The 26,585-nt window shown below is 41.4% G+C and overlaps 1 protein-coding gene across 1 annotated transcript in view; it reads left to right on the top strand.

Moving 5' to 3' along the window:
- Positions 1 to 9,496: 9,496 nt before the first annotated feature.
- The window catches only part of LOC126162381 (EGFR adapter protein-like), a 1,239,193-nt gene continuing 1,222,104 nt past the window's right edge, over positions 9,497 to 26,585 (top strand). The window contains exon 1 of the mRNA XM_049918894.1: positions 9,497 to 10,950. The gene's annotated coding sequence lies outside the window, so the exon portion shown is untranslated. The remainder of the gene's footprint in view (positions 10,951 to 26,585) is intronic.

The following is a 26,585-nucleotide window of genomic DNA, read 5'->3' as shown; positions in this document are numbered from 1 at the left end:
AAAAAAAAGAAAACTTGGAGAACATCTATTCAGTGACAATAATGAAACAAGCTCAACAAAGTACTTAAGGTATTCTCATAATTTACAGTTCGAATGCACATCAGTTAATGTAACCACTTCCATTCATTACTCAATATGTTAAACTTACAATACGTAGATATAATCTATTGTAATCCTTTTATATATACGAAATTAACTTTATAATTGATGCATGCATTTACCTGTATTCAAGAGCAGCCCATTCACATTTTTAAAACAAAAGGAAAACATATTTATGTATATAACTATTTAATGATTATTTCTGTATCCAATGCTGCCACACATTCATAGCAAAATTTATATGTAGCTACCTAATGTAATATAAACTAGTTGTGCACATGTCAGTGTTCTGGTTCACAAACAAAAATAGTTTTGTAGAAACCTTTTATTCATTATCTCTCTATCCAGTGTAAAAAAAACGTATCTGTAACATGTACAACTTCTTCAAAACGACAGAGTAAATGTAATGTTCAGTGGAGAGGATATACGTCAGGCAACAGTATGCAGACCTTTAACATTTCTACCTACTGTCTCTGTAAGTACATTTCACTGTCAGAAATTCATGTTTTTTTTATCTTCTAAAGTGCATTTTCTAAATCAATAATTTTTATCTTTAGCAGAAGCCACAAAATACACTACACTGCCCTTGGTCTGCAACTACGAAAAGATTTCTGCACTCTTAACCGACACCATCCATGTAAATAAACAATACTCCACCTGAGGCTTATGGTGTGAAGGATCGGAACGCATAGTGACAAAATAATCAAGTGACTGACGCAAAAACTGTTTTATTTGTGTTGATCAAAGTCGCAGCCCTCATAACGCCGTCCCTTATGAACGAAATATTCGGTTGTATGCCTAGCGGGGAAATTAAAGAGGTTAGAAATTACGAGATAATGAAGGACATCGCTAGTGTTGATTTTAACAACGAATGCAGGATATCTGGCAAAAAAGTTATAAGATCGAGAAAATGTGGCTAGATACCGAAATTAGAGAATTCCAGGGAAAGAATGATTTGTTAAATAGACAACGATACAATAGCCATTTAGTACTGGAGAATAAAATACAAAATTTTACCTCCAACTACGTGTGGCACAAAATCAATGTCAGTGTCAACAAGGAGTACATTACTACCATAAACAACCACAAAAGAATGTTATCCAAAACCAGAAACGTGCAGCTGACATCGAACCACATAAATAATTCAGGAAAGCAACGTTAATTCTACATCAAAGTTATAAACACCACAAAAATCGAAATCAATGATGTAGAGCTTGACCTACTTAATAAAGGTCTGATGTTCAACAGAGAACAACCACTCAACACCAGAAATATTGAAGAGTTAATTGTAATTAGTAAGAATGCAGCATGTGGCGCTAAGTTCATTAGAAACAGTAAAATTGTTGTAGAAGAAAAAGTTAAAAATCTGCTTGGAAAAGAAACCGCAAGAGAAACAAAAACACCACCACCGTTAACGAAAATAAAGCACTCCACACATTAAATACTAAACTGAAAAACCATAAAGCAATTGTCACAAAGGCAGACAAAGGAAATTCAACAGTTACAGTATATGAAAGTAAATACATCCAGAAAACCTCAAAGTTCTTTGAAGAAAATAAAATCAACAGCTAGAAAAAGACCCTACAAACGAATTTCAAACTGAACTAAGGTGCTCTTCAGAAATACTAACTTTCTGCTTACTGACAAAGAAAGGCACTAATGTACATGCATGAATCCAACAACACCAAGCCTAACATCTTAACTGCTAACAGAAAACGTGGCTGCGTAAGACCAAACTCCAAGTCAATAAATTACCCTGGGTACAAAATTCTACAGAATCTGAACAAGCCTACAGGATAACTTTGTGTTTGAAAGCAACAACTCAATAAAATATAGCCTCTCATTTGCCAGTGATATGAAAGACATACACAGTACTTACCAATACCAAATTATCTCTCTGGATGAAACAAATCTGCATACTAACATCCAAATTCATGATGCTTTAGCTGTTATTAAACGGTACTTAATAAAAAAACAAAATGCTCTCCCTAGCAGAAATCAAAGAATTCATCAACCTTCTGGAACTGGTGTTGAAATATAATGACTTCGGTTGTAAAGGAAAAATCTTCAAACAAAGAAATGGGGTAACTATGGGCAACAGCATATCAGGAACTACAACTGAAATATTCCTCAACCACCTAGAGCACAAACTTTTCACAAAGAAGCCAACATACATAGGAAAAGTGCAGTTCTGCAGAAGATGTAGACGGCACATTTCTGATCATTGATGAGCAAACTAAGGTTGATGTCCAAGACATCCCCCAAACATTTAGCAAAATGCACGAGAATATTAATTTCATTTGTGAGCAGGAAACAAACAAGATAACAAATATGCCTTCAGATTTGTAGAAAACCAGGTACTACAGGCGTAAACGTACGTGCTTCCTTATGCCACCTCAACATGGACAACCTAGCAGCTTAGCTCTCGACGATCCACAGAGCTCTAAAATTCCCACTGAGTGAAGAGAGCCTCTGGAATGAAATAGACATCATTAAACAAATAGCTGTAGCTAATGGATATAAACCAATACTAATAGACAAGTTAGTTAAAAAAATAAAAAACAAAATGAAAAAATAATCCCCTAGAGAGTGCAGCATGCATCCCCTATCCTAGTAACAGTTCCCAAAAAATAGTCACAAAATAAGAATAGCATTCCAAACAAACAATAAAACATGCCGACGACTTTCTCACAACTTAAAAAGCAATCAAGATGAATGTTCATCCTCTGGCTTCTATAAATCCATATGTAGTAAACGTCCAGCTGAGTGTATAGATCCAAAAGGCCATAGCTTCCACACGAAATTAAAAGAACGCATCAGTACCTTCTGATACAACACACAACACAAAGCTGCAATAGCCTCCCCTATAAGAGATACAGGACATCCATTTGACAATGTAGAAAGCAAAGTTGAAGTACTACATACACTTAACAAACAAGACAGAATAGCTCTGTATGAAGAACTAGACATTTATATACACAGAAAGAAAGGTTGGAGAACAACTGCTCAATGACATTAGTGAAAAAGGCTCAACCAGCTTTTTCATAAGCTTTGACGAAGTGTTTAAAGCATTCTCATAATTTACAATTTCAATGCACCACAGTTAATGTAAACACTCCTATTCATCCCTCAATAAGTTCAACCTACAAAACACAGGTATAATATGTTGCAATCCTTTTATATGTAAGGAATTAACGTAATAACTGAAGTGTACACTTATCTGTATTCAAGAGCACTCTGTTAACTTTTTTTCAAATAGAAGGAAAACTATTTATGTACATAACTATTTAATCATTATTTTTGTATCCAAAGCTGCAGTACAATCACATTAAAAACGTGTATGTATTGCATTGAGTTATGCACATGTCAGTATTCTTGTGCAGTTCATTGATATATTTAAAAAAGAAATCATATTTTTGTAGAAAGCATTTAATCTTGTATCTTTGTATCCAATGTAAACAACCATATCTGCAACATGTAAAACTTCTTTGAAACGGCAGTGTAAATGTATTATGCAGTGGAGATGACATACACAAGGCAACAGTAATCAGACATTTTAAATCACTCCCGTTACTGTAAGTACAATACACTTTCGGAAGTTCATGTTCTTTAACATCTAAAGTGCCTTTTCCAAATCAATAATCTTTAACACTAGCCAAAGACACGAAATACCCTACACTGCCGTTGGTCTGTGACTGAAAAGACATCTGTACTCTTCACCAGCACCACCTACGTAAATAAGCAGTTTTCCTCCTGAATATGGTGGTGTGAAACATCGAAACGTCTAATGTCATTATTGGTAGAGCACTTGCCCACGAAAGGCAAAGGTCCCGAGTTCGAGTCTCGGTCCGGCACACAGTTTTAATCGGCCAGGAGGTTTCAATTTGTATATTAATTCCTTATTTGCATTGTTGAACGTTTTGACTGAGCATGAAACCTTATTATAAGTTTCTCTCTAATACTTATAAGTATCTTTCAGCGCTTGAAGCAGTTCTTCCAGTAATGGTTTGGGCTTGTTGTCTTCACATTTTGATCTCACCATGCTTCAAACATCATTTTCGTAGTGTTTAGCCTTCTATTTTCTCTCAGATGACAGTTATTTTCTAAATTGTCTGCTTTCTTCCAAATTGCGTTTGTAAAGAACACGAACATTTTGTAGTAAAACTTTGTGAATATTCACGTGTTCTTTGTTCTCTTACAATCCAAACATTTGCTTTTAATGTAACCCATAATATTCTCAATAATCTAGACCGTGTCCACATTTGAAATGAATTTTTCTACGGTCAGCTTCTCTGATAATCCATGTAGTAACAGTGGAAGTACCAGCGTTCTTGAAATACTTAAATCTGCATGCCTAGTGAATGATCTTTCCATTTAATAGTATTAATTGAAAAGAGTCTTGTTTTCAATTTTAGTTTTTTTATTTATCAACTACGCGTTTCACCTTATTTAGGCATCTTCAGGCTGATCTTAATTTTGTATTTCTTAGGGCAATCCATTAGACAGTATAGCTAAAGGGCATCGTCGAGTACATCAGGCCAACATCGCCTTCGTTAACCTCAGTAAATACCTTCTAGATGGCACGCGTAGTTGGTAAATAAAAAATCTAAAATTGCAACCAAGACTGTTTTCAACTAATACTATTAACCACTGGTTTGCTGAGTCACGCCACAGACGGACTGGAAGAATTTTCATTTAATATTAAGCTTCGATGTTACTTCACTTGCAAATCGATGATCTCTTTCTTTTCTTACAGGGCACGGTCCATGGGGAGTTGTTTACAAATTACATATTCATTCTTATGTTTAAATTGAAGTTTAGATACAGCTCACCTCGTTTTTAACTACACATTGTCAATCTGAATAACATACACACGCTAAATTTCTTACTTTATTGTTTTTTATGTGATGTAATAGTGTTATGATGAGATGAAAATCGTATTTCTCGCGTACTAAGGTTTACGGGATTCATCACAGAAGATGAATAACTGACACAGCTATGGACTGACACTATGCACAGATAATCAGTTACAAGAATGAATGCAGACGGCTTCTTGTTTTCTTCTTCTGTTAATGGTGTGCTCCTGTGGAGTGAATCAAATAATGCTGTTGGTGTGTTTCGGCGTCTTCGCATCTTGAAATTTATAGATGAATGTCTGTCTCTTGAAAATATATTGTCATGTGGACATAGATTTTTGGCTTCCTGCCAAGGTTTGTGGCACATTTGGTTTCGGGAAGTCCCAGTTTGAAGACTGCTTCTTAGAGTTTGGTCTGCCGACTGCCGACTGGTGCAACGGGCAACAGCCGAGCAGGAGACAATTTAGATCTTGCCATTCTGAAGGATATATTTGCAATATGAAAAAGTCCCATAAGTGTCCACGCAAAGGAAAGGTAAATTTCTGTTTCTGGACTAGTCGATACCAATATTTATAAAGCTCTCGCAACTGACATATCTGAATGATCCGCTAAATGTGATCACATATAAATAATTATTTTATTCAGCATGTGTTGTAACTTTCAAAAGTGTTCCTTTTGAACTATAACCATGTACAACACGCTTCTTTAACATATAATTATAAATATTCGTCAACAAATCATTTATTCTTAAATAATGGAAGTAATTAAAACCAAAATGGGAAAATAAAGATTCAAATCAAACTTTATATTTGATAATCTTCTCATATTTTTCGGTCACAGTCATGTTATTGTGTCTGAATGATATTTCCTCATTTGACTGAACAAACTCGTTTATTTTATATTATTATCATTATTTTGGGCTTAAGACATTATCAAGTACAGTAAGAATAGTTAGACTTTGTTAAGTGAAGTCATCGTCAAGATCTTTTAAACTGTCTGTCACAGCATGTAGATAAGTATAAAATCACCAAAATATACGGCAAACAGCTAGCATACATGTTTCCTAAGAATAGAATAACTGAGCTACAGAATAATTAACAATACAATCGTTAAATGTGCAATAAACAAAGTATGTATTTCAGACCATGTTCACAGCACTTGTAACAACTGCACTGATAGCTTTTCGGTAGCTCCAATGTTCTATGGTTGAAAAACACATTTGCTACCTGTCCGTAATATATTTTTGTCATTTTGTACTTAACTACACACTGGGATACCCTGTTTATTACGAGCAGATCCTGGTGGCGACTTCACTTACCAAAGACTAATTACACCCAATACTGCTGTACTTGATAATGGCTAAAGCCGAAATCATTATAGTAATATAAAATAAACAAGATTGTTCACTACCTTCCAGAACAGTATTTAGTCCAAATGTCTTAATCAATTTTTTTTTCAAGTTTAAGTTATGTAACTGTTTACAGAAGAATTTATACGCTTAATGGCTAATAGTAAAAGGTTGCAGACTTTGACACTATGAAAAATACGAGCTTCCTGTAATTTGGTAAGATCGATTTAATTATATAGTAAAATTATAAAAAAATTCTAAATGGAAACAGTACTTTTCTTTGCATTAAATCTGAACCAAAATAATATGTTCTTTACTTTAAAGTAGTTTGAAGATTGTTTTAGTAAATAATTGTGGTTACTAACTTTCATGGTTCAGTTCGATAATACGAAATTGATCGATATGAGTAACAAAAAAATATTAGTAAAGAAATGATATTTGGTAATTAAATATATTCAAAAAATCTTCAGATGTGGAATGTATAATTTAATTCAAGAAATGTGTACCCCAGTTACACCCTGGAGATTTTTGTTTCTTACTGCACATGCTCCACCGCGCATACACAGATGCTACCACCAATGTAAATTCGATATTGAGTGAGACCTAGTAGAGGACGGACGTTGGAAATATTGAGGCATTGTTGTTCAATTAATCAGTCAAAAATACTTTTTAATGGGTCACGGTGACCCTGGAGTCTGTCGCTGCGTGTGAAGTGCATTTATATGAAAACAGCAAGAAGAAATGTTATTTTCCTAACGAAACTTGCTATATGGGAAGCACTGTTGGAAAAACTCAACCGTGAAGGGGACGTAAGTGACTTTCCTGATCAAAATCATTCCTAGGCAGATGCTCCTGCATCAGTTATAGGCAACGGCGAGAATGACCACTCTGCCGAATCTTCTGACAGCAATGAAGAAAGTACGTTCGTCCACGGTAGGAATAGTCGTCGTTGGAACACAGCTGCCAGGCTGCCCCTGATAGAAGAGGTCGCCCAGTTGGCAGTAAAGGCCATATTCAATGACCGTGTAGATAATAATTGGTTCAATTGGCTCTGAGCACTATGGGACTTAACTTCTGAGGTCATCAGTCCCCTAAACTTATAACTACTTGAACCTAACTAACCTAAGGACATCACACACATCCATGTCCGAGGCAGGATTCGAACATGCGACCGTAGCGGTCGTGCGTTTCCAGACTGTAGCGCCTAGAACCGCTCGGCCACTCGGGCTGGCAGGAGATAATAAATGTATGGCCTTATGAATATCTGAGAACATCTCAAAATATTTGTGTAATATGTGCCTTTCATTAAATGGACAACATTTCATCAAATTTTTTAGATAATCTCGAATTTCCAATGTATTCATACAGATGTTGATCAGAAGACTAAGACATAGATAGAGGACCACGATTTTTTCACATGCCAATATCAAACCTTAATACCGAAAAAATACAATGAAATTTACGTATCGTCCTTTATACGTTCATAGAAAACAAAATAAGACTTCCTTCAAGAAATTATACCAAATTCCAAAGTAACTAGGAATCTCTTATGAGTTGTGTAGCATCTGGCCATCTTAGTTGTGTATCAGGGCTAGACTGCCAGACACGCCAGGAACAGATGGACAGCTGGCAAAACACTTTAAAAAACAAAGAGGAACAGAGTATCCAATAATTTTAACATGTTTTACTAAACTAACATATTTCTGAACAGAAAATTATTGAAAATCTCTCAACTTGTTTCTCATTTGCTAAGCCCAAACAGAACCTGGAACCATTGAAGTTTTTCAGTATTTCGCTCTAGGGTTTCCTTGTAATATTCAACTCTATAGAACCTTTTTTGACTGAAGAACTATCATTTTTTACTTTATTAATATGAATTTTAAATCTTCTTTCTTCATCTGTCTTTAGTAGAACCGATCTTGGGAACGTGCTTGGTTAGTATCCGTAAAGTAAATGAATTCCCGTTGAAGTTACGAAATTAACTATGTTTTACGGGGAGGCTAACTATCCCAGAGATGGTGTGGGCTTCGGCAAGAAGAGAAGGCTGCAAGCCTCGTCAAACAACGTGGCCGAGAACACAAAGAGAAACAACATGACGGTACACAGCTCTAAATGTAAGTTACCTTTAATACGCACAGTATGACTTACGCAAAAATGGAAAAGTATTGACATGCTATGTAATATTAACGTGTGTTAAAAACTAAAATCGTTAAAACTACTTACATTTTGTTGAACTAAAGAGCCAAGTGAAACTTCAACGTTTCACTCGCGTCAAAGACACACTATTAACCGTCCGGCAGGGCTGTAATGCGGGTAGTTGGAGAACCACAGCCGTTGACCATCTACCCCGTATGGCTAAGTATCCCTGTTTTATCCTATATGATAGACGTGAAATTAAATGCGTTGAATGTACGAGAGTGCAACGTCATTTTAAATATTCTATATTCAGACAATTTCTCCAGCAAAAAATTGAGGGTCTCTGTGACCTGGTGTACAGTTCGTGTGTCAGTTTCAGAAGAGTTCACTGCTATGGTTAAGTGTAAAAATTGAACCTAGTCTGACCAAAATTTATAAATAATCTAACATTTCAATTGACACACGAATGTTCCGAGGAAGTAAGATTCGTTACAAAGGTTAAAGTCGATCGGGTTCGATCCTTTCTTACAGAGGAAACCTCCAGCGACCACTTCTTCCGTCTTGCCGAACGAGGCGGCCGTTCATTAACGTCATCCTCGGCAGCGTCTGATTTACGGCGTCGGCCGTGATTGGAGCGTTCGGTGTGTTTTACATAATAACGCAAATTATTGGTGGGTGTACCAGACGAACCGGACGTAAGAGAACGAGAAGGAACCGAAATTGACCCCGGCTAAAGAGCGGCCATTAATCCGTAGGTGGGCCGGGCGGTTACCACGCCTGAAGACGCGACGCCTCTGCCAGCCGACATCGAGCGGCCCTACTCCTTGTGCGGTTCGGCGCGGCGCGGGTCCGTTAAAACCAATAGACGCGCGTGCGGTAATAAAGCGTGCCGCCTAACCGGTCGGGCTGAGAGAGAGTGAGGAGGTTGGAGAGAGAGAGGGAGGGACAGAGAGCGAGGGAGAGAGAGAGGGAGAGCGAGAGGGAGCAAAAGGAAGAAAGGGAGAGGTGGAGGAGAACAGCGCCGGCCGCTGCAGGCCAGTGCAGCCGCAGACGCAGCCGCGATCGTGCTGCCACGCGGCGGCCACCCGGCCAGACACTGCCTGCCACTTGTTGCTCGTCCGCGTGCTTCGATGACACCTGCCGCGCGTCTATTGTTCTCGCTGTCTGCCGCCACGAAACGCGAACTTCTTACCTTGTCGGCCGCTCAGGTGTGTTGTCGAGTGACTTGTCACTTGCTTGTGTCCGGCTCTTTCTGTGATAACCTCGCGTAGTGACGCTCGCAACTGTGCCTCGTTACGGAAGAATAGTACTACCTTAGTAGTGTTTTTTGAGCGTGTGACGATTCTCAACAGTGGGTGTGTGTCGTAGAGTTATTGACGAACCTGTGAGCAGACAGAGCTGTCAGAAACGAGTGACGTTGCACTGCTACAGCGGAGACAGTTTTACCTTCTATTGTCTTCGCAAAAGTGCTGCTGGAACGAAGAATCGAAGGCATTCGTGTCTCTGCCCGTCCTCTCGTGACAGGCTCCTGGACGGACGATTAAATAACGAACACGCTTTACTAGGTGACGTGTCGTTCGTAAAGAGAGGTAGTAAAACGTTTTATATCTAGTGTGGAATGCGTGAATGGACATTCAACAGTGTTTCATAGCCTGTAGGTATCATTAATTACGAAGCAAGTCCGGCTTACATATTAATGCGGAGATCGCCCCCTCCCTTCCCAGGGCTGTTACCGTCTTTCAGCAAACTGGTTGGCGGACCACCGCAGCAGCTTACCGTGTGCTCTCCTCCGAACAGCGGCTCAAGCGCGCCTGATAACTGGCTTCCTCTCTTTCCTCGCCCGCGGCGGTCGGACGGGCGCTACTGGACTCCAGTTAACCACCACACTTGACCCATGTAATTGGTCAGTGGAGCGGCGTTTAAAAACTACGAGGGAGCCCGAAGGCAGCACTTGCTCGCACCGTTGCGTGTAACAAGCTTGCCTCTTACTCGGGCAGATATCATCATCGGCTGAACGCGATCGGCTGTTTACAGTGATGGAGGCACATCGCTGAGCTCATCTCCCGTCTATGGAAGGGATAGTGGAGATGTGAAATTGTGCTGTTCAACAGTACACTGAGACAGCAATTGAATTCGGAGGTATTTTTCGAAGCGGTAGTTAGTGCTTGTGCTGTAACATTTGAACATTTGTGTTTCTTTTCCGCCACCCTACTGGTAAAATCTCTCGTAGTACAGCGTGTGACATGATATTCAGTGTTGAAGTTCGTAGCGAAACTACGCAACAAATTTCGTTCGACGTTTCGTAGCTTTCTTTCTCCTCCTTTTGTCTTCTGTCAGATGGTGTGAAGTGAATCTGTCAATGTCGAGTGACGTTATGTTGCCAGCGCCGTCGGTGGATTACCGCTCTGTGTGTGAAAGTGCGCTCAGGTGACGCTGAACCACTCACAGGGAACACTTCTATCCTCGAGGACCATGCCGGAAGCGACGCCGTCTGTGTTTCCTTTCGTGCAGGTAAGTGCAAATACGTGCAGGTGCCAACGACGTGTATGTGAGTAGGTGAGCTATGCATGCCTCCTCGGTGACCCAGCGCTTTCTGAAACCTTGACGTACTGTGAACAATGCTGTAATTCCGGTTCTTATACACTTTCTGTCAGTATAGTGTAGGTCCTGACGGGTCGTAACCTTTTTTTTTGGAGGAGTATTCTGGAAGCAATAAAACGAGCTTCAAGTCTGCGTGCAAAGTGTCAGTTCGTACACTTTACCAAAGTGTCATTGTGCCCCCCCTCCCCCCACCTCTCCTAATCCCAGTATGCAACGAATTCAGTAAAAAGTTGACAGAAAGTAAACAATCAATTATTTTAAGTAGGTGGTTGCACTTTGAAAAATAATTTTCAAAATTTTTCAAAACATTAATGTTTATTACCATAGTCAGCTACAAACACAAGACAAAATATGCAAAAAGGTAAACAATCAATGGGTTTATGGTTGTCATTTCACTTTGTAACTGTCCATCATTTCACTAGATTTATTTGGAAGCAGTTTCGCATTTACCTACATACAGCCCACATCTTCGAACTTCCACGAAATCCTAATGCCTAAAACATATTACAGTCCCCAATAACAAGCAAAAATTGGCCTAAAATTTAATGAATTTGTGTCACAAGTATTGCTCCAGTGATTTCATTTCGAAACCACGCATAAAATCAGTGATACGAACTCAAATTTACGTTACAAATACTTTATATATACTTACTTTCACTGAGAATCATCTCCTCAATAAGATCACTGTAAAAAACACATGTCACAATGTCCTACAATCACGTAGCATAGTCTCGATACCGACTGTTGGTTCGAACACTGTGGCTGCTAGAAAGAGCTGCATTCGTGGAAGTACCTCAGTGTCTCGGAATAGCATCGGTGGTTTGATGTGCAAGGGACTGGAGCTTGAAATTAATAAAATTGTGTTTTCAAGCAGAAACCACTGGTACTCGAAGGGTTAAATCTTGGTCTGGGTGGCAGACTGATCTGTAGCGTAACTCTGAGGTTGGGGGTGGGTTGGACGGTGACAGTTCAGGTGTGAGTTAGTGCAGCCAACGAATGTGAAGGCGAAACAACGGTTGTGGCAACACACTGATTTGAAGAGTAGCTTATACCATACTTAAAGCACTTTTTCTTGTTAATAAAAACTAAAACTGGAAGACAAATCCAGAAAACCTTTATTAAATAACAGAGATATATGCAGTTATCGTTGTCATTTGTTTTAAGTACATCTACGAAAAATACGAAGAAGTGCGGTCACTGTGTAACTTCCACCGTAGCCATCGTTCTTTAGACTTCTCATTTATAGCCCTTCAAAGACACAAATAGGGCGACAAAAAACAGTAGGTGTCACATGTCACTGAAGGTGTTAGTACTTCTCGAAACTAGAGGAAATGTTCCTGTAGTTATATGTGCAGAAACCAATACCTATTGAGCCGTCCGCGGTGGTCTAGCGGTTCTAGGCGCTCAGTCCGGAACCGCGCGACCGCTACGGTTGCAGGTTCGAATCCTGCCTCGGGCATCGATGTGTGTGATGTCCTTAGGTTAGTTAGGTTTAAGTAGTTCTAAGTTCTAGGGGACTGATGACCACAGATGTTAAGTCCCATAGTGCTCAGAGCCAATACCTATTTAGACATGGGCCACAGCACAATCTGCATTTTGTTTACAGATGAGACACGGTTCACAACAGACGTCACCGTAAATTACCAAAATACACACGTGTGGGCAGATCCTAACCCTCGAGCAGTCGTGCGGGTGTAGAATCAGGACCGTTCCATTGTGAGTGTGTGGGCAGGAATTGTCTGTGACAGGCTCATAGGCTCATACAGTTTACTAAACAGTTTAACTGACGTCAGCGTGATGAATTACCAGCGCTATTGGACAATGTTATCCTTCCAGAAAGACGATTGTGGTTTATGCAAGACGGGGCATCATCCAGTTTCCTACGGATCGTCTGACAGAACATCACCGCATTTCAAGGGCAATGGGTTGGTCGAGGAGCTATGCAAAATGGACTCCCCGTTCAACGGACGAGAATCCGTTGAGTTTCTGGCTATGGGGACATTTAAAAGCATTGGTGAATGCCCAATCCCTCGACAAGGTGCAGACGTTACAGGAGCGTGTATGTGACGCAGTCCGAATGCAGCCTGTTTTATTTGAATGCGTGCTTCACACAATACGAAGAAGGGCTGTAGGATGTGTCAGGATGCGTGGCAACCACATGAAACGTGTCTATACTCAACATACATGTGGACCAAAAGGGTAGATTTACCCGTATCTCAACAGGTGCTGATTTCCGGACATGTTGTTAGAGGAACTATTTTCTAGTTTTGGCCAATACTGCTTCATGTAGCAAAATGTGACACCTTTTTACTCGTCCAGTATTTGGTATGAAGTCTGAAATGACGTTGGTAACACACTGTTAACATACAGCTATTCGAGAAACACTTGGTCTCATGTGGTTTATTTTAAAATATTGCCACCCCAATGTATTTAAACAACGAATGACCACCGTAACGTTTGACTGCAACATAAGTACGTACCATACCTTGAAAATGGCTAGACAGTCGGAACTATGCTGTAGTTAAACAGACAAAATAAAAGGATATTCTACTCCAAGTTACAATTGTCAGTGCGTCAGTTTTGTTGATATCCAGAAAAATTATTTCGGCTGTGGACCTCTCTGCAACTGAAATATTCAATTTGTGCAAAAGAACATCTAGAGAGAACCTCAGGCCTGGTAGTAAAATATTTTTGGGATATGGGATTGTTTGGAACTACGGAAAGATTCGGAGGTAGTTTCCACCTGCGACAATGAATGGCACTTCTCCTTAAGTGTGAACAAAAGCAGTGTAACTCCCATACAAATAGAGGAAGAACCCAATAATATCCGATTACAGGACTAGTCATAAACTTCTCGAGTTCTTTATTCCGTTCTAATATCTAAGAATAATACTAAACAGCGATGTGATATAAAACGTGGACATGAAACTAGCACCAAGGCAAGTGTGTGGAAATCTTAGATATTTTTCCAGAGCTCTTCGGATGTGCAGCGGATCCGTGAAGAGGTCATGCGTGTGGAAGACAGTCTTGCGTAGAACAAGTGTGAGGAAGGAACGAAACGCAACATGTTGATATCAGATTTTCCCCGCAATATCAAACGAACACAGTGATCTAGAACTGTGCTGGGGTCAGACGATTATTCTAAGCGTATTCCCCAAATCCAGAAGGCATTGGAGCTTCTGTATCCAGATCTATATATCACAAATCGCCGTACGATGAATGGCAGAGGGAGCATAGTGTACACACCTCATCCAGGGCCGTACCAAGGGCATTGCAAGATAGGCACTAACCCAGCTAGGTGCACTCCATAGCTGGGCACAAACCTGTTAATCCGTTAATCGTTAATTAACGAAGTCGACTTTTCAAGTAACATATTAAGTTATTTTTTTAACGTTAACAGACTATTTAATTTTCGTTAACTTGCTTTGAGTCCGTTAACCGATAATTAGTTACATACTGTATATGACAAAACTGACGTCTCACCGCCCACGGAAATCATGTTATGACAAGTTCAGGTCATTTAGGTGTGTGGCTACGCCGCGCCGCACGGTTGATGTAAACAATCGAGTGCTAGCTGTTTAAAATCTATGGCGACAGTCGAGTGGAAATAGCGAGAAAACGAATACAGAAAGTTGAAGGAGAGGCTTTGAGGCATGAAGCCGGCGGGAGTTCAAAGACACTTTAAGCGGCGGTGGAGGAAGCAGCAACAACGACGATGAAGAGGAAGATGTTTTTACGTCTGTCATTCAATCCAAAGAGTAGCCTAGTAGTAATACATGCCTAGTAGCGGTATTTCTCGGAGGATAGGTTTTCGTACATTTATTTATTGAGTATAATACTCTTATACCCTCTAGTGCTGCAGTCAAATGACTTTTTCTGTGGGCAGGAACATTTTGTTTCCTAAACGAGCCTCGCTCTCTGAAGAAAACTTTAACATGTTAATTTTCATGAAGGGAAACAAGCACGTTATGTCAGATACTATCTAATTATCCTGTATTTTGATTCTCTCACGATGAAAACAGTTTTTTATTTATCTTCGCTGTCCTACCTTAACTTTCCAACCAAAACATTTTTACGTAAGCAACCATAATATGTTTGATTCAGTTGCTTCTAACTTCCAATCAATCTCCGGTAAATGGTTCAAATGGCTCTGAACACTATGGGACTTAACATCGATGGTCATCAGTCCCCTAGAACTTAGAACTACTTAAACCTAACTAACCTAAGGACATCACACAACACCCAGTCATCATGAGGCAGAGAAAATCCCTGATCCCGCCGGGAATCGAACCCGAGAACCCGGGAGTGTATATCCGGTAAAGTAATGGAATAACTAAGTAATGGATTAGGAGTTAACGAAGTTAAATTTTTGATGAACGTTGCCCAGCTATGGGCGCAGGTCACAGGCGGCCACAAACACAGAGCGGATAAGAAGTTGAAGAATTGACTAGGGGAGATGGGTGAGTTCTCCTGCGCCTAGAGTTCCAGTCTTTAGACTAGAAGAATAAGCTGTTGTCACAGTGTCAATTCTGCTGTGTAATTTCGTGCAGTTAATATCGTAAAGAAACTACTACAGTAGACGTGGTCATGTGGCAACAGCGAGCTTGGTTAACACAGTTGCAGCCTACACGGATTGCTCGTGTTAAATAATGGAGTTCGCACTAATCTTCGCTCTAGCAGCGGTTCTTAACCGGCGTGTCACAACACCTTTGTGCCACAAACACATGTTAGGCATATCGCAACACTTTTAATGTCTTCTGACCGTCTGCAGAAAAAATGGGTAGAACACAAGAGAAATTCATCGCCACTCGCTTCTTCGAGCAGCCCAGTTTTCGAGAAATTATTCACATAATAATAAAAAGTACCTTATGTGTCTGCTGTTTTGCATCTAGGGATGTCGCGAATGTTTGGTGCGTTCTAAAGCAAAGAAGGTGGATACATGCGGTGTTGTAGGGTCTGAGAGGGCGGTGACACGACGCTTCCAATTTTTTCGCATTCCTGCTGACGCGACCGGCAGCAAGCGGGAAAGGTGGAAGGAAGATGTGTAAGTTTCGGTTGGTATGACCTGCTCTGCCATTTGCTGCACTGGTTGGGTTGGGTTGGGTTGTTTGGGGAAGGAGACCAGACAGCGAGGTCATCGGTCTCGTCGTATTAGGGAAGGAACCATCCCGGCATTTGCCAGGAGCGATTTAGGGAAATCACGGAAAACCTAAATCAGGATGGCCGAAGGCGGAATTGAACCGTCGTCCTCCCGAATGCGAATCCAGTTTCCTAGCCACTGCACCACCTCGCTCGGTGGCTGCACTGATCAACCATCTCCTGTTGTGAGACCACTGGAAGTATACCTTATTCCATATACATTATAAAACTGGATATACATATGTTCCACTTCTCCTTCAAAACCACTGCACCGATTTCAACCAAATTTGGTAGACATATCATTTACTGTCTGGAAAGAATTACTGAGGGGGTGAGAACCCCTATCCTATGAAAGGGAGGAGGCAGGAGTGAAAACGAGTGTCGCCCATGACGCGCGAATACCCTCACTATAGTTATCCAGTATATGAGAATGAGAGCGGTTACAGACCTGCAACAAACTGTACACGTAACTCCTAACCTTTACGAATCTTTTAGTTTCTGACGATCCGCACAAAATGATGAAAGAAGAAAACGTTTTTCGCTTACGACATTTTCGCTGTTCATGCGGAAAAACTACCACATGAAGCATACCTTTCTAATTTATTACTTCTTTATGGCTAACTGTTTTCGTGACACATTAGATAGTGTTCTCATATACTACTGAATGTACCACCAAAATTACGTTATTGTACTACAGTTGTTCAGGAGATACAACGTCATAAGCTCTGAATATGTGAAGAACTGCTGCATCATGCAAGACGTATGTTTATTACTTTGTTCCTACTGACTCTATACGCAACACATTTCGCCGACAGTATCCGAATTTGCTGCTGAATGAATTTGCAAAAATATGTCATTATATGACACATAGTACAGGAGATATGACGTCAAATACTGACATGTGTGAAAAATTGCTACATCATGCATGACGTCTTAATTTAGTATTTCTTTACTGCTACATCTATTGACAAGACATTTCGCAGACAATAGGCACATATACCACTGGATGTACCCGCATATCATTGTACAGCACTTATTCAGGATATTCGACGTCAGAAACATTAAGTAGCGTGAAAATGAAACGGTAACGCGAAATTCGCAAGAAATGCGGGTGAAATATGTGTACGAATAAGAGCGGAATATATTAAATATGTGTCAAATATATTTGACAGCCACGCGGGTTAGCCGCGCGGTCTAAGGGCGGCTTGTCACAGTTCGTGCGACCCCCATCCCGTCGGAGGTTCCAGTCCTCCCTGGGGCATGGGTGTGCGTGTTCTAAGTTTGTTTAATTTAGATTAAGTAGTATGTAAGTCTAGGAACCGATGACCTCAGTAGTTTGGTCCCATAGCAGCTTAACACAAATTCCCAAGATTTTTATATTTGACATGTGCATAAGCAAGAAAAGCCACGGGTAAAAATCTTATCCTAAACTCCTGGAACGATTCCCATCAAATTTGGAACACGTATTAGTTACAATCTTGAAAAAGTGCTGTGGGGATAAGAACCACCAGCCTCCTATTGGGTGAGCGTAATAAGAGAGAACGGAGCACATGGAGATGGACAGGCAGCGAAGAGGAATGAGAAGGAGATAGAGAGTTAGAAGTTGACAGAGAAAGGAAAGACAAGGAAATGCGCAGAGACAGGGGAGAGCAAGAGACGAGCAGAGACAGGGGGGAGAAGTAAATGAACAATAGAGGGAGAGGAGGAAATGGGTAGAAAAAGGAATGAAGAAGACATGGACAGAGAGGGAAGAGGAGGAGATGAACACTGAAAGGACACAGGAGGAGACGGAAAGAGAGGGAGGGAAGATTGGCAAAGACAGTGTGAGAAAGAGATGGAGTTAGAGGAAGGAGCAAGAGATGGATAGAGGGTGGTAGGAGCAGTTGGACAAGGGGGGGGGGTGGAGGAGCAGATTGAGAGAGAAGGGCGGAAGACGAGGAAATGGACAGAGGAACAGGAGGAGATGGACGTAGATTGGGAGGTTGAGGATGTGGACAGGGAGAATGTGCGGTGGGAATCGAGAGAGGGGTAAGGAGAAGATAGGCTAGTACGCGATTGGAATAAATACAGTACCAAGCCACTCGAGGTACTCAGCTACTTCTAAATAAAGAAAAAAAGATATTCTGGCGCGTGGCAACGGCCTTGCCGCAGTGGATACACCGGTTTTAGTGAGATCACCGAAGTTAAGCGCTGTAGAGCGTGGCCGGAACTTGGATGGGTGACCATCCAGGCCGCCATGCGCTGTTGCCATTTTTCGGGGTGCACTCAGCTTCGTGATGCCAATTGAGGAGCTACTCGACCGAATCATGTCGTTTTTGGAAACCCAGAATCTACTATGTAGGAATCAACATGGATTCCGGAAGCAGCGATCGAGTGAGACCCAACTCGCTTTATTTGTTCATGAGTCCCAGAAAATATTAGATACAGGCTCCCAGGTAGATGCTATTTTCCTTAACTTCCGGAAGGCGTTCGATGCAGTTCCGCACTGTCGCCTGATAAGCAAGGTAAGAGCCTACGGAATATCGGACCAGCTGTGTGGCTGGATTGAAGAGTTTTTAGCAAACAGAACACAGCATGTTGCTATCAATGGAGAGACGTCTACAGACGTTAAAGTAACCTCTGGCGTGCCACAGGGGTGTGTTAAGGGACCATTGCTTTTCACAATATATATAAATGACCTAGTAGATAGTGTCGGAAGTTCCATATGGCTTTTCGCGGATGATGCTGTAATATACAGAGAAGTTGCAGCATTAGAAAATTGTAGAGAAATGCAGGAAGATCTGCAGCGGATAGGCACTTGGTGCAGGGAGTGGCAACTGACCCTTAACATAGACAAATGTAATGTATTGCGAATACATAGAAAGAAGGATCCTTTATTGTATGAATATATGATAGCAGAACAAACACTGGTAGCAGTTACTTCTGTAAAATATCTGGGAGTATGCGTGCGGAACGATTTGAAGTGGAATGATCATATAAAATTAATTGTTGGTAAGGCGGGTACCAGGTTGAGATTCATTGGGAGAGTCCTTAGAAAATGTAGTCCATCAACAAAGGAGGTGGCTTACAAAACACTCGTTCGACCTATACTTGAGTATTGCGCATCAGTGTGGGATCCGTACCAGATCGGGTTGACGGAGGAGATAGAGAAGATCCAAAGAAGAGCGGCGCGTTTCGTCACAGGGTTATTTGGTAACCGTGATAGCGTTACGGAGATGTTTAACAAAGTGGCAGACTCTGCAAGAGAGGCGCTCTGCATCGCGGTGTAGCTTGCTCGCCAGGTTTCGAGAGGGTGCGTTTCTGGATGAGATATCGAATATATTGCTTCCCCCTACTTATACCTCCCGAGGAGATCACGAATGTAAAATTAGAGAGATTAGAGCGCGCACGGAGGCTTTCAGACAGTCGTTCTTCCCGCGAACCATACGCGACTGGAACAGGAAAGGGAGGTAATGACAATGGCACGTAAAGTGCCCTCCGCCACACACCGTTGGGTGGCTTGCGGAGTATAAATGTAGATGTAGATGTAAAATAGTAGCGGCTCCAGTCAAAGAAACCCATCATAACGACTTGGAGAGAGGTGTGCTGACCACACGCCCCTCCTATCCTCATCCTCACCTGAGGATGACACGGCGGTCGGATGGTCCCTATGGGCCACTTGTGGCCTGAAGACGAAGTGCTATTCTGACGCGAATGAAATGCAAAAGCATTGGAAGCTTCAACGTTTCTTTGCTAATCACTGCGCTAAACATTTAACCTATGTATTTTTCTTGGACGAAATTTTAATGGCCAACCGTTTTTACTGTGCCTTTCAGTGGAGCCCATGTGAACTTCTTGTTCGTACCCGTGTAACCCAGTTGATAAAAATTTGGAGGGAGGTAATTCTAAGGAAGAGACGGGCGCGCAGGTCCGGCTCCCCTGCCAGGAGTACAGTGCGACTCTAGTCTCATAAACTCCCCTTCGTATTTCCATTCCGTACGGAACGCGGGATGAGAAGGTATCGGTAACAGCTCTGCATGAGCCCAAGTTCTCTGACTTAACCGTCACGGTCGTTACTTCTGAAGTATTTTGGAGGAAACAGAATGTTTCTTTATTCGTTTTAGAACGTCGGACGCGGAGTTTTTTGCCTGTGAGCTTTTGCAATTGTCGGTATGTTCTTTGGTAGGACCTAACAGAGTGAAGTCATCTTTGACGGTCAGAGGAGTAACAGTGGCGAAAACCACGTCTTTGTAACGAGCGGGAGCGACAATCCAGGGACCCCTGGGCACAGAGTGTGGTGTTCAGTGCCTGAACGAGGCGGGTCTGCAGCCGAAACCGCCGTCTTCGGGTGAGTGTGCCGACCCCGGAGGACGCCGAGAAACGGTGCAACTTGTTCCGACACACTCACGCTCGGGAATTAGCAATTTCCGCCGTGAGTAGAGAATGATAATTGTCGAGCACGCGGTGCTGCTCAAGTAGCGCTGTAAAAGGCTGCGGAAAGTGTCTTTCCATAAATAAGATACGTGATGGCCGCCAGATAATGGAAACGTGTAAAAACATTTATTATTATTGTCCGTCCGCCACTGCAGTGAAGCGGCCATGACAAGAACGTTAGCAGCGGGACAGAAACGACAGCCTTCACGTGAGATAATAAACCCTCTTTTTTTATTGTTAAATCCTGAGTAACCGAGGCTTGCACTACACACTTACACGGTGTAAGTGAATTCCCTTTGTAGACTCTGAGGACAGGTTGCTTACACCAAAATAAGAAGGAAATATCGCGTAAGCATGAGCTTTAAATCACACACTTGAAGAGCTGAGTACACTTGTTCATTTCCCTACTGAGATAAGTATCTCTTCTATTGACCAATTGCTCATAGTGCTTAAGATATGCGTTTCAGATATAATATTTTTTGGACTTTTTTTCCTTATTTTAGTCGATAGTACCTCCTCCCAATATAGGGATGGCTCAAATGGCTCTGAGCACTATGCGACTTAACTTCTGAGGTCATCAGTCACCTAGAACTTAGAACTAATTAAACCTAACTAACCTAAGGACATCACACACATCCATGCCCGAGGCAGGATTCGAACCTGCGACCGTAGCAGTCCCGCGGTTCCGGACTGCGCGCCTAGAACCACTAGACCACCGCGGCCGGCCGAAAGCAAGGATCTTGAACTAAAAGAGATATGTTTCATAATATCGAAGATGAACGGGTACAGGCAGTTCTGAAGATATATATTCTAGAGCCAATGTTTACTATTTTTTTTTACTAGAATCTGTACTTAAATTCTGTAAAGGGTATTTATTTATACCCTGTATATTAATAAATGGTTAAAATTATCACCCATTCACCTGGTTTCAGTTGGAGATTGTCTATGTAAAGGCATCCAGAGGCCATAAAAACTTGATTTTCAATATTTCATGTAATTATTTATTGAATTTAATAATTTAGAATGCCCTAACAATCAACTCATTAAGCAGTATGATCTTACGTCAAATGTTTAACATAAAGTGAACGAGAGATTCAGACTATATGACAACGGATGCTGAGTTACAAACTATGTGATTCAGTGGAGAATTCAGACCCATCCTTAACAGACCAGACGTGCAGTACATACAGGACAGCAGGTGCGAAAAGCGTATTTGGGAAGATCTAAAGCTGAGCAGCGCGTAAGTCACAAGTTGGTTTGGTAAGAAAGAAAGTGTAACGGTGATCATCATCCAATTCCAGTGGCCGACAATATAACTGAGGCATTCTACATGATCGTGTGCTTACTATTACTTTCTAGAATAGTCGACCATTATATTGCTTGCTTTTATATTTGTGTTGCGAAAGGTAATTAAATTAAAATTATAGAGATTCGTATACGTGGACTCTGGATAGGCGTCCTGCCCGTGTGCCATCTTTATTTCTAACCGACCACCATGGGGTACAGTTCCAGTTGCTGGTTATTTAACGGCTTCCAGGGGAAAGAAAAACTGACCGAATTTAAAAATTTAAAGCGCTTTCACAATCTGCCCATTAAAAAGTATAATCTTGCGTTAAATAATTAACAGAATTTGTCAAGTATTAAAGTTATGAACTTTATATATACACTACTGGGCATTAAAATTGCTACACCACGAAGATGACACGCTACAGATGCGAAATTAAACCGACAGGAAGAAGATGCTGTGATATGCAAATGATTAGCTTTTCAGAGTATTCACACAAGGTTGGCGCGAGTGGCGACACCTACAACGTGCTGACATGAGGAAAGTTTCCAACCGTTTTCTCACAGAAAAACAGCAGTTGACCGCCGTTGCGTGATGAAACGTTGTTGTGATGCCTCGTGTAAGGAGGAGAAATGCGTACCATCACGTTTCCAACTTTGATAGTCGGATTGTAGCCTATCGCGATTGCGGTTTATCGTATCGTGACATTGCTGCTCGCGTTGGTCGAGATCCAATGACTGTTAGCAGAATATGGAGTCCGTGGGTTCAGGAGGGTAATACGGAACGCCGTGCTGGATCACAACGGCCTCGTATCACTAGCAGTCGAGATAACAGGCATCTTATCCGCATGGTTGTAACGGATCGTGCAGCCACGTCTCGATCCATGAGTCAACAGATGGGGAGGTTTGCAGGACAACAACCATCTGCACGAACAGTTCGACGACGTTTGCAGCAGCATGGATTGTCAGCTCTGGGACCATTGCTGCGGTTTCCCATGACATTGCATCACACACAGGAGCGCCTGCGATGGTGTACTCAACGACGAACCTGGGTGCACGAATGGCAAAACGTAATTTTTTCGGATGAGACCATGTTCTGTTTACAGCATCATCATGGTCGCATCCGTGTTTGGCGACATCGCGGTGAACGCAAATTGGAACCGTGTATTCGTAATCGCCATACTGGCGTATCACCCGGCGTGATGTTATGGGGTACCATTGGTTACACGTCTCGGTCACCTCTTGTTCGCATTGACGGCACTTTGAACAGTGGACGTTACATTTCAGATGTGTTACGATTCGTGGCTCTACCCTTCATTCGATCCCCGCGAAACGCTGCATTTTAGCAGGATACTGTACGACCACATATTGCAGGTCCTGTACGGGCCTTTCTGGATACAGAAAATGTTTGACTGCTGCCGTGGCCACCACATTCTCCAGATCTCTCACCAATTGAAAACGTCTGGTCAATGGTGGCCGAGCAACTGGCTCATCACAATACGCCAGTCACTACTCTTGAAGAACTGTGGTATCGTGTTGCTGCATGGGCAGCTGTACCTGTGCACGCCATCCCAGCTCTGTTTGACTCAATGCCCAGGCGTATCAAAGTCGTTATTACTGGCAGTGGTGGTTGTTCTGGGTACTGATTTCTCAGGATCTATGCACGCAAATTGCGTGTAAGTGTAATCACATGTCAGTTCTAGTATAATATATTTGTCCAGTGGATATCATCTGCATTTCTTCTTGGTGTAGCAATTTTAAAGGCCAGTAGTGTATCTCGAGGCACCGTAACCCACGGTCAAGAAATTATCCAGACCATAATAAAGCAGCGTTTGAGAATAACATCGACTTCCAACAAACTTTAAACTGCTAACCTTTCCTAAGCTTTTTCATCGGTCTATGTGCGAAGAATCAGAAACTAATAATATCAACATAATTGGGTGTTTGCATCCTCAACCAGCTACAAGCTTAACGACAAATATTCAACACAGTAACTGATGGATACTTGTGTTGATCCACTATGCCTTCCAGAATGACAAGATCACCAAGGAAATGCCACGATGACATTCTCCAGATCATCACCCTCCCTCCAGGAACCTTTCGTCGATTGTTGCAGGGCGTTTACTCTCAGATGTTTCACGCCGTATATCTGTCCCATGGAGCATAAAACGTATTGCATCAGAAAGGACCACCTGCCGCCACACAGTGGTCGTCGAGATGCGGTTATGGAGTACAAATTCCTGCCTCCGTTGCCGATAAACAACAATCAGCTTGGGTGCATGATCCAGCTTACCCTGTGGAGGCCCATATGTAGCAACGTTCACTGAACGGTTGTTGACAAGATACTGTTGGTAGCCCATTGGTTCACCTAGGTGACCAATTTCTCAACACTTACACATCAGTTCGCCCGTACACATCTCCCCAGCCGTTATTCAGCCCTGTCATCTATAGCTCATGTTGCACCACAGTCGCCTCGGCGCCGGTTTTGTATAACATCATATTCCCACGCACGGTGTACTTCATCGCGGCCGCACGCAAACAGTCTACAAATTTTACCGTTTTGGAAATGGAGCCATCCTTGTCTCAAAACCACAGGTGCACATGAATACATAATAAACTGATAGGTGGGTGAAAGATAAAATATTACAAGACCTGAATACTGAAATGCCGCTGTGGCTCTCGAATAAAGCACACTACTGTTCATTTCTTGTCCCAATACAAAGGACCGGTGCACCGACGTTTAAGGTACTAACAAATATCAGAAAACCGAAGTCAGCTCAACAGAACCAGAGAAACAGCTTACATGGATATGTTTCTCTAATGGGGGTCTACTGACCAGATGTGCTGCATACTAACTATACAAGAAAATTGATGGAATAAAATTGTACAAAACAACAAAAAAGAAGGTATTTTAGAATTGAAACAGGAACTTTAGTTCTGCTAGGCCTTCCCCCTTTCATATCCAGCAGATACTTGATTGTACGCAACACACATAACATATATACCCGCTGATCAAAAAGTCAGTATAAATTTGAAAACTGAATAAATGACGGAATAATGTTGATAGAGAGATACAAATTGACACACTTGCTTGGAATGACATGGGGTTTTATTAGAACCAAATCCACAAAATGTCCGACAGATGACGCTTCATCTGATCAGAATAGCAATAATTAGCATAACAAAGTAAGAGAAACCAAAGATGATGTTCTTTACAGGAAATGCTCAATATGTCCACCATCATTCCTCAACAATAGCTGTAGTCGAGGAATAATGTTGTGAACAGCACTGTAAAGCATGTCCGGAGTTATGGTGAGGCATTGGCGTCGGATGTTGTCTTTCAGCATCCCTAGAGATGTCGGTCGATCAGGATACACTTGCGACTTCAGGTAACCCCAAAGCCAATAATCGCACGGACTTAGGTCCGGGTACCTGGGAGACCAAGCATGACGAAAGTGTCAATTTTTACTTCTCTATCTACATTATTCCGTGGTTTATTAAGTTTTCAAATTTATACTGACTTTTTGATCACCCAGTACACATTGTAGAGTGCCTGTCTACTGGCACCTCCCAGGAGCACATCCAATACAAAAGGATGCCTGGCGTGACTGGGAACAGACATTGAACGTCTTGTCTCCAACAAAAGTTGTTACCTGTGATCTGTCACCATTAGACATTTGATTCAAAGAATTTTGAAACACCTTGTATGTAGAGCGATACAGCCGCTCTTAAGTGTGGGTTTTATGCAACCTGCAACGCATTCAAATACCATGCACAAGATTTTCAAGATCTCTCGCTCACTATGCCAATCTATTACTCCAACAGAAAAAAAATGAACAGTTCCTTTTTGTAGCAAATTTAATGTAATTAAATTTTGTTCTGGGTAGAGGCAGTGGTTTTAGAATTATTCAAGAAAAACGTAAAAGCATGACCTTCAAACACGTTCTTCTTGAATAACTCGAAAACCATGGCCTCCAGCCAAAATATATCCCAGTACAAAATTTAACTACATCTGATACAAAAAGTCCCTGTTGATTTTTTCTGTATGAGTTATCTTCCTCAAAACATCAGAGAATTTAAATCACTTCCTGGTTTCAAAAAGCAGCTATCTCTCCCACATACTGGTCTGCAGCCCACACTCTTCAATCCCCCCCTCCCCCAACAACTTTTCCCTTCTTCTCACTTACAATTTACTTAAATCAAGTCCTCTCCTAACAGCAACTATTACTGTCATTCCAATTTTCTTGTTCTTCATCCTTTGTTTTTCTGACAGTACTAAACATGATTTAAGTTGTTTAAACTAGTCTACATTGTTTTTAATGCACTTTGTTTTATTATTACTGTTATTATAGCCATTTATCTTTACTTTCATTATCATGAACTATTATTCTTATTATTATTATTATTACTATTATTAGCATATTATCATCTCTAAGATTGTTATCATTTTCATGAATGTTTTGGTAATATATATGTATGTGTTGTTCCTGGTCAGATGTAAGAGAGGGCCTAGTCGGGCTAAATAAGGAAATAATAAATAAATAATACGATTATTTCGCGCGTAGTGAGTTAGAGAATATGAAAATCATGCAGTATGGTTTATGAATGTGTTGCGTATTGCATAACTCATATGTAGGGGCACCTGAATCATCCCCCACATAGCGTAGATTATTTTTGCTGCCTCATCGCTATTTATACAGACCAAGTGC

Source organism: Schistocerca cancellata, chromosome 1, assembly GCF_023864275.1.
Source record: "Schistocerca cancellata isolate TAMUIC-IGC-003103 chromosome 1, iqSchCanc2.1, whole genome shotgun sequence".
NCBI lineage: Eukaryota > Metazoa > Arthropoda > Insecta > Orthoptera > Acrididae > Schistocerca > Schistocerca cancellata.
The sequence above is the reverse complement of the archived record's forward strand: the minus strand, read 5'-3'. Positions and strand labels throughout refer to the sequence as shown.